Raw genomic sequence first — 14719 nt, 5'->3', positions numbered from 1 at the left:
GCCATCAAACGTTACCTCCAAAGGCGGCCAACGGGCCTCTAGTTCATTAACTGTATTAACTGTAGCTGGAAGGGAGTGGCGGAGCGACAAGACTTTATCTGCGAAATGGCTCGCAAATGCCTCACAGCTGATGGTCAAATTCCTACTATTTTGGCGCCCATCTTCCAGGGCGGTAAGAGATCTAACAACCCTAAATAGTTGAGCTGGGCGAGAGCTAGCGGATGCAATTTCCGCGGCAAAGAATTCACGTTTAGCCGCTTTCACTGCCATCTCATACGCCCTCATAAACGTGCGATGAGATGTTCTTGTAGCCTCGTCACGGGCCTTCCGCCACACTCGCTCTAGTCGTCTCAATTCCCTCTTCTTCTCCCGGAGCTCCCCAGTATACCAGGGTGCCCGTTTGAGTCGAGGGCAGAGAAGACGTCTAGGAGCAATCTCGTCTATGGCAGCCGACAGGCGGGACTGCCAGTCCTCCACCATGGCCGCTAACGAGATGCCGGGAGGTTTCGGGTCCCGCAGAGCATTCTGGAAACCAATTGGATACATGAGTCTCCTTGGGCGGGCAAAAATGCGCCCGCCGCCCAACTGGGGAGGGGGTGGGGTCTTGATCCGAGCCCGCAGGGCATAATGGTCTGACCATGGTACGGCCAAAGCTGTATCCAGAACCACCTCTATCCCTGCCCCAAAGATCAGGTCGAGGGTGTGGCCGGCCTGATGGGTGGGCCCAGCAACAAATTGCGAGAGCCCCAGCGTCGCCATGGCCGACACTAGGTCCGAGCCAAGTCCTGGGGGCAGCGCGTCCGCATGGACATTGAAGTCCCCCAAGATTATAAGCCTGGGGTACTGCAAGGCCCAGGCGGCCACCGCCTCCAGCAGGCTCGGCAGGACATCTGGTTGGGCGTTGGGCGGACGGTATACCAACCAGATGGCCAAACTCTCGACTGAGTCCAACCCAATACCGACGCACTCCACTCCCCTGATGTCTGGGGCCGGGAGAGCCCTGTAGGAGAAATCCTCCCGGACCAAGATTGCCACCCCCCCTCCCCTCCTATGGACCCGGGATTGGTGCAGGACCGCAAACCCTGGGGGGGCAAGTTCCTTTAAGGCGACTGTTTCGCCACCCCTCGCCCAGGTCTCAGTCACACACGCAAGGTCGGCCCCAGACTCCGCGAAAAATTGTTGCAGAGTTGAGGCCTTGTTGTTGATTGACCTTGCATTGCACAGGACCAAGACCGGGTCCACCCTTGCCTCCTCCCCCGTATATCTGGGGATGGGACGGAGGTTAGAAGGGCAGCGAGCACGCCTCGGGCGTCTGCCGTGTAACCACGGCTTGGCCCAAGGACTAACACAAGTGCTCTCTGACCTTCTCTTGTCTAACCTCCTCCCCCAGCCATATCGCCCTTGACCCATTATGGACGAGATCCCGGCCCCAACTTGGGCCCCCCCTCGTGGTGGTACCCCTCCAATCATACTCCCAGGGGAACAAACCCTCAGCTAACTAGCTGCCCTAGAACCCTAGCACTAATACTCCTAGGTTGCACTGAATATCCCACCCTAGCCCCCCCAACCCAATTCCACCCACTAAACCCACCCTAACCTCCCTCCCTAACCTTATCTCTGCAAGCCAGCAGTCCTATTTCACCAGCAGGCTAGGGCCTAGTCAGATCCCGCCTCGAGGGGGTTCTCACGACCTTGCCCCCCACTGGTTCCAATAGATCCCTGCTAGGGCACCTTAACTTATCTAATTCCCCGTAGATGGCCTTGAGTATGCCCGTATTCTTATCCTTATCTTGCCCCTCCCCCTCAACCCCCTAATGAGCTGATTCGTGCAGGTGCTGAGTCCAATTTCCACTTTAGTCGGTCGCCTGGAGGTCCAGGGCTGCGTTTCCCGGATGATCTTCACGACCCTGCCAGGTCAAGCCACTAGAGAGCGCAGGATGGTAGATCTTCGTAATGCCGGTTCGTAGCTTAAAGTGGTAGCACAGCTCCGAAGGCCTCCCAGGCCAGCAGCTCACAATAGACCAAAGGCCCTTGAACGCCCCACCCAGCGGCAGGGCCAGCAGGGAATACGCAGGGAGATCTTCCTCCGCAGCTCGATTTCTTAAGTTTGGGGTGCTGGTTCCACGCACTTGCCAAGCAAATGGCTGCCCAAACCCTGGACGCTGCTCCGCGGTCTCTCTCCAGTCCCTTGCCATGCAGGAGCGCGTTTCAGTTGCTGCGGCCTCACCCACGATTCCCACGCTGGTAGGGACTTCTTCTTTTGTCTCCCTCTGTGGACTTAATCGGGGAACAAGCCTAAAGGCAGCTCCCCAGAGGGAGGAGGGTGAGCTTGCAGACGTGAGGAATAAGGAGCAGGTGAGGAGGGGGGGGAGGGCGAGGGGGGGTGAACGGTAGCGTTTCCACTACACCCCTGACTTGAGTTGCATTCCACAGCTGCAATAAATCCAGCCGGGTGTCTTCATCAAGCCGCAGGGTCGTCACTCCCTTTACTAGCTCTGCGTTCTCTCTGTTCTTTCTGTTCTGCCCATCCCCCTCCCTCGTCGCTCTCACCGCACTCACTGTTCTCAGCTCTGTCCAGTTCTTTTTCCAGTTCTTTTTCGAGTCAGTTCCGTCGGGTGAGGGGGACCAGGTGGTTCTTTCTAAAATCCTCCCCAAATACAGATAAAAAAGGATGCTTGAAGCCTCATTAAAACCCATTTTCCTTAGGCGTTGGGTGGAGCATTAAACTCCACAACTGACCGCGCCGCCATCTTATCTCCCTAAAGATGCTAAAGAGTCCCCATTCCCCCCCCCAGCCTATAAAGCAGTGGTGGGGGCCGGAGAGGAGGGGCAGGTTGGATGTCTCTAAAGGCCACCAAGAGAGCTCTATGGGCAGGGGGTTGCAAAAAGAGAAATGTCAGTAAGCCTAATAGGGGTGCACCATAAGGTTTCTAAAATATAATGTAGTGATAAAAATACTAGCCTGAGATGAAATCCAATCCTGGGAACATACTGAGGTCCCACTGCCCCTGAGCAAACCTGTTTTGGCATTGTGCCTTTATCAATGGCCTGGTATACACGAAAGGTATCATCTTTACATCGGTATTGGCAAGGGACACTGTGTGGACTGTCAGTCACGCAGGTGGACCAGTGGGCCACATAAAATAAATGGAGGCCTCCAAATTCTCAAACACAGGCCCTGTCGGAAACCCCCATGTATTTCCACCGTGATGATATCTCTGCTGTGATTTAGTGTGTCCCTCTAACCTGACTCGTATGCCCTGATGTCATTCTCAGAATTAGTCATGTCCCAGCTTGCACTTTCGGTGTCCATGCCAGTGTCCTCCAATGAAGTAGGGAGCCAAATACACGGAAAGTATGCTGGGGTCAAAGTTAAGAGAAGATGTCACTTTCTGGTGACACTGTAGGCTGCCCCTCCACATCTCTGTGGCATTTCCAGAGCATCACTATGTAGAAAACATTTAAAAAAAATCTGTTCCTCCATTCCCCCAAGGAGGCAAGCGAGACCCGTAGTCTTCCCAGCACTAGCTCGCTCTAACCAGCAAACTCCACCTGGTGTCTCCAGCAGAGAAATGGAGACAATGCCCAGTCTTTGATGCTGATGGAACACAAGTTTTCCCATGGCTCCTCTGAAAGCATCTGTATGTATCTGTGATGTATCCTCTCTGGGGAGCAGGCAACTTTTTGTAATTACCAGTGACACAATTCATAGACACAGACATGATGCGACTCTTCTGTGATGTGGTTTTAGGGTCCGGGTTAGCCACAATGGTCCATGAGAAGGAGCTTGTCAGGGAGTACAAAGGCACAATTATGGTAGCCATCAACAATTCCTATACTGAGCTAGAAGTGCCGTCTCTAGCAGATTCTTTCTCAAAGCATGGACTTTGTCCCTTTAAATAAACGCAACCCACAATCCAGAGAAAGTTTCAAAATGATTTAAATCAAAGAAGAAGTTAGTCACCAATCATCCTTGGCTTCCACGCTTTTTATACTGTAGCACATCCACTGAGTCTGTGTGGCTAATGTATTAAGGTAAGGCTGGAAAATATTTGGTTCCCCCACGTGGTAGAACAAACTTCCTGAAGAGATCAGGGCCCTGCTGGAACTCCCACAGTTCCGCAGGGCCTGCAAGAGGGAGCTCCTCCACCAGGCACTTGCCTGAGACCGACCACAGGTCCCCCCCCCCCACCTCTGACATCCCCTCCATGGCCTGAAGCAGCCTGACCTCTCTAGGGGGTTTAGCTTGTTATGTTGTTGGGATCACCGAAGCTGCTGTTTAGAACCTCTGTTGTGTTGTTATTGTTGTATATTGACTATGTTGTATGTTGACTCGTTCTATGTATCCCCCTATGATGTTGTATGTAAACCTCCCTGAGCCATATGGAAGGGTGGTATAGAAATCAAACAAACAAACAAACATCTTAGCATTAACAACCTAATTGTAGGCATGTATACTCTAAAATTGGGGAAGGGAATGGCAAACCACCCTGTACTGAGTCTGCCAAGAAAACGCTAGAGGGCATCACCCCAAGGGTCAGACAGGACTCGGTGCTTGCCCAGGGGAAGATACCTTTACCTTTTATACGCTAAAATAGGCTCCCCTATTTTCAGTGGAGGTTACTCCCACGTTAATACGCACAGGCAGTGGGGACTACTGTGGCTGCATCTATTGAATAACTGAGTTCTGAAAGCGAAATGGGTTACTGAAAAAAGGGAGAGAGATGTTTATGGCTACTAACTGTATTTACAAATGTAACTTAATTTGAGATACTGTAATGCATGGTAATATAGGGGTAACGAAGCTAACATAGCACTCGTGTTTTAAGTAGGTAGGTCCTCAGAACCTGAAAAATGTTTAATTTGGTGCAAATCTTGTCTTATCGCATAGACACATGAAAGTAGTTTATACTGAATCCTATCTTTGATCCATCCAAGTCATTTTTTTGTAAAAATTTAAATCATCGCGGCCTTTCTACCTTGGGAAACTCAAGGTGGCTTACAATATAAGTAAAACAACATTTAAAAAAACATTTAAAAAGACATCTTCAACTGCTAATTGGCTTTCAAGGAAACACAAGTGATGCCAGGGGTAGATTTTTCAAATCTGTTTGGGTCCTTATTTGGATTTTGGGTGGCCAAGAGGTGTCTGATGCCGCCAACTCTTGTAAGCTAAGTGGCTAGTACTTGGACAGGAGACCAACCAGGAAGTTCAGGGCTGGTACACAGTATCAGGCAATGGTAAAACACCTGCCACAAAAACCCTACAGGTTTGTCATAGGTTGCCAGTGACGTGGTGGCAGCACGTTCTACCGTAATCACTGCCAACCAAACTTTGAGCAAAATTGGCCCTTGAAAGCTAAGGGTAGACTGGAAAGGCAAATAAGAGGAAGAGCAAATTCAAAAGCAGGCAATGAACACAAATGGGGCATTGTATGCTGGGACGTCTTAGATGGCTGTTTTTATCAGTAGATGTTTTATTTTTGTTGTGGATCGCTGCAAGCCAGCTAGTCTGGGAGCGGTGGTATACAAATTTAATTATGAATGAATGAATGGATGGATGGATGGATGGATGGATGGATGGCTGGATGGATGGATGGATGGATGGATGGATGAAACAGAAGTGACAAAATGGCCTCATTAGAGGCCTTTTCTTCTCTGATGGCCTCTCAGAGTTGTTACTATTATTTTATACCTTCAGGACCATAAGCAAAAATTTGGATGGCCATAGGATGGTAACCTTGAGCTTGCATGGCATTCGGTGTTCTGTTTATCTCAAAATTGATGGTACAAGAAGCCCATTTAATTTCCTGGCTTAGCAGAACAAATAGATGTGTTGTAGGCTTAATGATCATCCTGACTTGAGAGGACAATTAGCAGAAGTAACATAATCTCCAAGCATCCCAGTTAATTACTCGCCCAAACGGAAGTCTCCTAATACACATCAGAAGAACAAGAATCATTTTAGGACAGTGTTATTGGCCCCTATAGGGACACCATTCCTCCCCCCCCACACACACACACACACACACATCCCCTCAAACTTTTTATTTTTTAATTGAGCTCAGGAAAGATTAAAGTCCTAATTAAATACACATTTTATTTCAGTATTTAGCGTTCGCAGACTATATTCCTTTAATGTAAAACCGACATTCTGGCATTTGTTCATATGCCCAGAAGAATAAAATCATCAGCAACAGTTTATGATAGAGGAGTATACTGAAATAATTAATACGGCATGAACATTTGCTTAGGGGTTCCTTGGGAATTTTTACCATCACGGCCACAGATCATGAAATGCCCACCGACAGCGTTCCGAAAATTGGCTTGCGTTCCTTCCCACTTGCAGGGCATGGTCGGCTTTGTCGCGAACGGTCTAGGAACGAAAAGCATTCAGTGGAAACAACAACAACAACAACAACAACAACAACAACAACAACAACATGTTCTGTGAGGTGAAAAGAACAGAAGAACCCCGCTAGAATACCAGCTTGGCCTAGTGGTTAAGCATAGTGGTTAAGAGTAGCAGCTTCTATTTTGCCAAGCCATGCTCCTCCTCTACATGCAGCCGGCTGGGTGATCTTGGACCAGTCACAGTCCTCTCAGAGCGTTTTTTTAGCCTCACCCACCTCTCAGGGTGTCTGTTTTAAGCCACATTGTGACTCCTTCAGACAGTGAAAAACAGGATACAAACAAAACAGCTCTTCTTCTGCAGCTGGGGAAGGGCAATTCTCCTTTTATAGACTTTGTCCCTCCACCATAACATGCGGGGCCTCTGAGAGGACAACAGTTTTTAAAAAACTTTGCCATGGCTGCCACCAGCACACAAGGACCTTCACCATACGGCTGATGACAAACTGCGGCAGTCATTTTGTAGTTGGCTCCGCCTCCTGAGAGCCAGTTTGGTGTAGTGGTTAGGAGTGCGGACTTGTAATCTGGCAAGCCAGGTTCGATTCTGCGCTCCCCCACATGCAACCAGCTGGGTGACCTTGGGCTAGTCGCAGCACTGATAAAGCAGTTCTGACTGAGCAGTGATATCAGGGCTCTCTCAGCCTCACCCACCTCACAGGGAAAGTGGCGATTGTAAGCCACTCTGAGACTCCTTCAGGTAGAGAAAAGTGGCATATGAAAACCAATTCTTCTTTTCCTTCTCCTCCTTCTCCTCATCCTCCTTCTCCTCCTCCTGTGGCAGCCATTTTGTTGCTGTGGGCCACCATACTGAGTCAGAATTCCAAAAGTGCCTGCAGGCTCAAAAAGATTGGAGGAGCCTGGGGTATACTAGTAATAGATAGATCAACATGTTTGATCACTTTTGGAAGAAACAAGAACAAAGCAAAGTTGTGGTGTTCAGGCTAGGGAGAGGAGAAGAATCATTGTGCCTTCTCTTTTTCGTACCCATGAGGCAGATGCTTCCTGGCACTCACAAGCAAGGTGATAGTATAGGTTCGTTGCTTTCTGCTCACTCTGAGAAAAAAAAAATGGTGATCGCGTCGCCGGAAGTTCGGAGGAGAGAGCCAGGGGAAGGGATTTTGCTGGAACCGCAACAATGGGAATGCACAAGTCTTTTTCGCTACTGTTGCAGATTGTTTGCAAGAGTACGGCGCTTTTCGGAGGGTGAATCCACTTTTCCTGATTTCCCTTTAAGCACTACAACGAATCGCTTTTTGCGGATCGGTTTCAGGAGTGTGGTAGATTGTATGCGACGTCATGCGGAACTGCAAATGAACGAATATACGTTGCTACTGGTCTTTTTGTGTTTTTAGAAAAACGTTTTTAAAGGGAAACACGAACACAACAGTTAATTGGCTGTTCTCTTTGATGGACGGCCAGGGGAGGGAGGAAGCGCGGAAAAATATCGCCTTCTTCGTTGCGATTTCGGCGAGACCGGGAACTTGTGCGTTACGATAGCAGCGCTAGTGGGAGAGCCTTTTTTTCGATTGAACTGGCTGTGTACGTTACTGAGACCTGCCGCTTTTGCTTCCAGTGCTTTTCAATAGCGCTCAGACTTAGCGAAATGGCCCGTTGTGCGGAATTGCCTTCAGAGCTGCTGACGTATTTGAGCGGATCCCTTGTTGTCCTTCGGTTTAACTGACAACAAGGAGGGGCATGCCAGCACTCAGCCAAGAAACCGAACGGATAAACAATTCCAGTGTAACAAGACCATTGTTCTTAATCTTCTTAAATCCTGTAGTTTCTTCCCATTGCTGCCAGAGGTGGCCCTTCTGTAGATTTTGTGAGGGCTTCATCCGTCCATTTCTGCATTCCGTTGCAGTTCTTCTTTCCCCACTCTCCATATTCAGGGGCTCATTGAACCAAGCATCTTGTTTCCAAAAGGAAAGTGAGAAACACAATGGAGGGTGAAGACGGCACCGATACACTCAGCGCCCTTTCCAATTAGCATAATTATATCCTGTAACGGTGACTTTCAGATGTTCTACCTTCAGGGAAACACACATTTGTATGTGAAGGAAGCTCAGCATTCTGTGTAATATTCTACGGCCACATTCCAGGGTACGCACTCAGCTCATGTACAATGTGAGCACAGCCTACCAGTTTCACCATTACCCTATAGCAGGGGCGGCCAGACTGTGGCTCTCCGGATGCCCATGAACTACCACTAGTCATCTTTTGGCAATCACAAAGAAGAATGACTCCACAAAACCCTTTCCCAGGAGTCAGACACGGGAGCCTGGGCAAGCCCGATTCCATCGGATTGCGAGGCTGACCCCGGCTAGCGTTTGGATGGGCCACCTCCAAGGATTTGGCTGGGAGTTCCTTCAAGGGACACTACGGGTCACTGTCTGGAGGCAAGCAATGGAATCCGCCTCTGAGCATCTCTTCTCTCCTCGGATCTCCTGGCCATCCAGCAAACCAATAGCCACAAATAACCGAGGAAGACAAATGCATTGAGAAGACTTCTACCTGCCCCTTTCATAGGAGAAAACATTCGATCCAACCTGATTTTATAGGGTTACCGTTGTCTCTTCCAAATCCCTCTGTAAAGCAAAAATCCCCTTGAAAGAGCCTGTTGTCTGACAGTATGAACGCCACAATGAGCCCTGTTTAATGGGATTAGTTACAATAAGGGGAAAGTTTCCTTTTTTAAAGCCGTTAATGCAATAGGCCTGATTGTTGAATGATTATTCTTATGCAAGTTTGGCATCGGGCACACCTTTTCCTGGAGACCTGCCAAGAGCCTCCACCACTCACAACCGACAGAATTCTGTGTGCCCAAGACAGAGCGTGGATTTCCACTTGACTTTTCAACTGTACAGCCTTTTGTGAGGATTTAGCATCTAAGCCTTCCTCTCCTCTTTTAATCTGATCGCACACAAAGCGTTTGCCTTAGGTTACCTCCCTTCCCCTTTTGGTAATGGCGTTTCATGACAAGCGGTGTCCTCTCTTTAAAAGGCTAAGCGACTAGGGGGTGTTTGTGCATAGATTCGGCCCTAAACAACTGAAGAGTGGTTGTATTTCTGCTTTTCCTAGGCTACGACAAATGGGAAGACATCGCAACAGCAAATTCACTTATGTTGTGAGAACAACGCAAACTATCTGTGCCATGTTCCGGCTGGGGGAGGGGAGAGACCACCTGACCCCCACTGGGCCCTTCCGGCTACTGGTTACTGGTTAATTGTGTCTGGTTTTATACTAGGATTTTAATTGGGGTTTTAATTGCGGTTTTATGGGGGGGTTACCCAGTTATTGTAACCCGCCATAAGCCATAAGGAAGTGGTGGGCAGTAAATAAAATAAATTGATGATGATGATGATGATGATGCTAAGCAGGGCAGTGTGAGGAAAATGGCAACAACGGCCAGACTAAATCACAGACTTTGAGCTGTACCCCCCCCCCCCCCCGGTCAATGGTGTCCACTTTACCAATGTTAAAATCTGGTCACCTTATAGCTGGTAGCCTGTTGTGACAGGAAGGGGCATCAGTGCTTGATCGGCACCATCACTAGTGAGTTTCCTGCCAGTCATCCGGCTTCAGAGTTTAAAAAAGCAATTCCTCTTTACCATATGATGGGAGATGAAATTCAGACAGACACATTGGAATAACAAGTCACTTCTCCCTTCGTTTGCTTCTCTCTTTTTTTGCAGTTTGTGTCAATCAGAATACAAAACATTAGACATAAATATCAATATAAATCTTACTACCTTGATTGCTCTTACAGCATTAATGAATGTGTTTTTAAAATGCACACAAAAAGCTACAAACCATCTCACAAGAGGGGAGGGAAGCATCAATAAATAATCCGTAAATGACCTTTCAGTAGTTAATAACATTACCACCCACAATACTCTCCCAGCTCCTCGCCCCCTGATTAGATATCTGTGTTTTTTTAACTGCACTGTTTTATATATTTAATATACACATGCTGTTAAATGATACCCCCTTTTCCAGAAGTTCTAGAAAGGTTCTAGAAAGGTTGCCAGATTTGAGCAAAATAAGGGTTCTTTAGTCTCCCATCCTACTTGTTGTGTCAATTAAACTTCCTCCTACAGATCTTCAGAGCCATGTTGTTCTTTTTTTTTCTGTTTCTTGGAAATTTACTTTTACAATATTCCCATGGCTTGGCCCAGCTCAGCTGATACTCTGGGCAAAGAAGGGTCCCATGCGGGCCACACAATCCCCCTGATGCAGGCCTCTCTAATCACTTTGCAGGTGGATCCAGTTGTCATTCCTCAAGAACAATGTCTGGCCTCCATCACAAGGCATTCAACCAACCTGCACCCTGTTGGCATCTCCAGATGACCTTAGAGTTGCCAGACCCCCTGGGTGGAGGTGGGGATCCCCAGTTGTCAGACCCTGCCCCCCAGCTGCTGATCAGCTCACCAGCAGGGGGACCTAGAGAAAGAGAAAGGCCCAGGACTTCTTGCCAATATTGCACAGGAAGTGACATCCTCAAACAAGTGACAACCACATGAGGCTTAGGTAGTTGGGCAAAAAAATCTATGGCAGAAGCCAGCTTGACCAAATACCAGAGTTTTACTTGCATGTGTTATGATGACTTCACTTCCTGTGTGATGCTAGCAATGAGTCCTGAGCCCTCATAAAAACATTCTAGGATCATCAGGTCCCCTGGTCCAGGGAGGGTTCCTCCACTTTTCATATTCACCTTGCCCTCCAACTCCTCCCAAACTGGAAGAACACCACACAAAGTGGTGATGTCACCCAGAAGTGACTTTGGCTCATTGAGGGGACACTCTGATTTTTGTGATCCCAAAACGGGAGCCGGCCCACATAACCTGATGCAGATCTGCTTTCTCATTCTCCTGCAAGACAGAACCGGCATTTCAGACAGCCACTGAGCCAATGCAAGAGAGCACAGGGAAGATCCCTCTGCTTCACCAGCTGGACAAACTGTCAAACAACAACCCCTCCCCCTCCCCATAGTCACTGATTAGAGGAACAGCTTTATAGTCTCAGGAGCATTTACATAAGGCTGTAGTAAGAAATGCCATGCATACCAGAGAAGTGATCCTCCTTATTTACATGGCAATTAATTGGCTCAGTTTTCCAGGGTGACTGAACCAAATTGTATGTTCATGCAATCACTGACAATTAGCAGCAGCCGCCTCGAGCTCCCATTGGTGAACTAGGGACGGTGAGCAGAATTGGAGCTGTCGCAGGGGCAGAGGCCAAAAACACACTAATGTTCATGCATGAAAAAAGAGCATCCTCAGCACTGCCAAAAAAGAAAAATCGCAATGCTACACTGAAAAAATGCAGTCAACACTATGAGGATGGGGTACCATGCAGAATCAGAAATATGACGCTGGGTTTGCACAGGGAAAATGCTGCCATGTGCAGAAATAAAAACAACAATGTCTTTTTGGGCAGACTTTTAGCAAAGTTTCCTGCCATGCATAAAAAGCCTGGAAACCCTAAAGATGACACAGTCCCTTGTCTCAATCTCTAAGCCACTCTGCTGCAGATAGTGTTCTGGTGCGCCATCATGTGACTTGGACATGATTCTCACAGTTCTCAACCAGACATCTTGTGCTCACTCGCAGTTCAGGGCACAACTTTGTGGCTCCCCTCATACTAGCCTCTTTGGGGAAAACACATGCTAAGTGCATGTTCTCACAGGTGAAGTGGGCAGGGAGCACGATTCCATCTTTTCAGGAGTGAAGAGAGATTGGATTTGTTTATGGCAGCCATTAATCACCCAACTGAATGTCAACCACACACATCCTCGGTATCCTCTTTCCTTGACTAAATGGGAGCGAATAAAATAACGGGATGAAAAGGGATATGTTTGCATGAATGCCATCGTGCAGAATCCTAAATTGGTATTTTGTAATATCTGGCAATCTTTGGGTCCATACATTGTGCAGTGACGGGATAAGATCTTGGTAGTCAGAGGCTGGGGGAGGCAGGAGAAAGAGTGAGCTGTTAGTAGATCTGCCTGAGGGTTCTGACCCATCAAATCGCTTGGTGAATTGATTCTATTTAGAGTTGCCAGCTCTGGGTTGGGAAATTACTGGTGATTTGGGGGTACAACCTTGGGAGGGAGGGTTTGGAGAGGGTAGGGTGCCTCAGCAGGGTATAATGCCAGCATGGTGTAGTGGCTAGGAGTGTGGACTTCTAATCTGGCAAGCCAGGTTTGATTCTGTGCTCCCCCACATGCAGCCAGCTGGGTGACCTTGGGCTCACCAGAGCACTGATAAAACTGTTCTGACCGAGCAGTGATATCAGGGCTCTCTCAGCCTCACCCACCTCACAGGGTGTCTGTTGTGGGGAGAGGAATGGGAAGGCAACTGTAAGCCGCTTTGAGCCTCCTTCGGGTAGGGAAAAGCGGCATATAAGAACCAACTCTTCTTCTTCTTCTTCTTCTTCTTCTTCTTCTTCTTCTTCTTCTTCTTCTTCTTCTTCTTCTTTACAGCAGCCTCCAAAGCAGCCACTTTCTGCAGGGGAACAGATCTCTGGACATCAGTTGTAATTTTAGATCTTCAGGTCCCACCTGGAAGTTTAAATCCCCACTCTGACATGGAAGTTTGTTGGGTGACTTTGGGGCAGTCCCATATTTCCCATCCAACCTTCCACATGGTTGTCATGAGAATAAAGTGTGCATGGGAGGGGAAGGAGAACAATGCCCATTGGGGTCCCCATTGTTAAGAAAGGCAGGGTAGAAATGAAATAAAATTTAAAAAAATTATTTGAGCTGCTCCATTGCATGGTGCTTTAAGCTAGGCATGGAAACATCCTGTGGGCCACCAGTAACAATGTAGGCTTTTTTATTCTATTAACCTCGTGTGTCTCCACTGTATTTAAAAAGGAAGAGAATGCTGGACAAAAGTTATAGGAAAGGCAAAAAAATATTTTGGTGCTGGGTCAGAGGACAGCTGGCCTCAACAGCCAGCGCCTGCTTGTCTCCAGCTTTGAAAGGGCACACCGGAAATCAGGCCCAATAAATTATTTTGCTTTGAGTCCTCTCTTCCTAGATAGAGCGACTGTTCATTGTCCTACCAATCCAAAGGGTAAAATTGAGAAAGACCAAAATAGCCAATAATGAGCTTTCTATTTCCTGTTATAAAAATTAGACACGATGACTGAGTGGCTGAGTCTTTTGTATCCCATTCAAGAGAGGAATTGTTGTTTTTTGCATACGCCGGGCACAGTTTTAACATCCTGATTCCTCTGATCATCATAATTGGAAACAAAGAGGATATAGGGGAAAAGGGAGTGTCAAAACTCAAAAGGGCTTGCCATTTCGGGACTTCCAGTTTCCGTGAAATAACAAGAAGAGCCCAGTAAGAGAGACATGCATGGAAGGAAGTTCTTTCTTCTTTTGGCAAGGCAACAACAACAACAACAAAAAGCAATAATGACAGCCGGAGGGTATTGATGGTTGTGTAGAAATGTGCTTAGTGGGTTGGTGATGCATTACACAAAAAGAATCATATTTTAAAAGGAACTTTCTAATATCCCCCCCCCCTTTTGAATGGGAGGAACCCTCTGAAAATGAATGAGCCTTGTTAATGCAATTTGCACTGCACTACCACAGATAATGATCCCGATTCCCAAAGGGGGGAATTACTACTAATACTGGAAATGGAACAAGCACCAAATAGTTATTTACGCCACAATGTGGGCACAGCTGGACAAAGTATCTGCATCTTGCAGGATGTGTCTTGGCTTCTTTGCACAGACCGATCCATGATGTTGGTGGTAGTGGAAAGTTTCTTCAAGCGAAGACCAACTTACAACAACCTTGCAGGGTTTCCAAAGCAAGTGGGGATCAGAGCCTGGCTTGATGGTGACCCTGCACATTCTTGGTGGTCTACCCAAGTAGTAACCGGCAGCAGCCCTTCCTGTCTTCCAAAAGAGAGCAATCTCAGGCTAGCCCGGGTCCTCTGTGGTATTAAGTACAGCTCTCTCCACTTTTCAGAAGATGGTCTGAATTCTTTAGTAAGTGGCAACATTGACCTCCTTTCTCGCCCCTCCAGTAGTAGTGGGGTTTCCGCCATGTCTGTGATATTTATGTCTTTTAACGGGGGGGTTAATGAGTTTTTATTGGACATTGTAACCCGCCACGAGCTGCCTTTGGAAGTGGTGGGAAATAAATCAAACAGTAACAACAACAACAACAACAATAACAATATATGGGATCAAGGGTGGTATAAGTGCCAACACTTTATGTTAACCCTGTGGGGTATGCTTTCTCAACCAGGGTTTCATTGAACATTTATTCGGCATATAAGAACCAACT

Source organism: Paroedura picta, chromosome 1 (genome assembly GCF_049243985.1).
Source record: "Paroedura picta isolate Pp20150507F chromosome 1, Ppicta_v3.0, whole genome shotgun sequence".
Classification (NCBI taxonomy): domain Eukaryota; kingdom Metazoa; phylum Chordata; class Lepidosauria; order Squamata; family Gekkonidae; genus Paroedura; species Paroedura picta.
The sequence above is the reverse complement of the archived record's forward strand: the minus strand, read 5'-3'. Positions refer to the sequence as shown.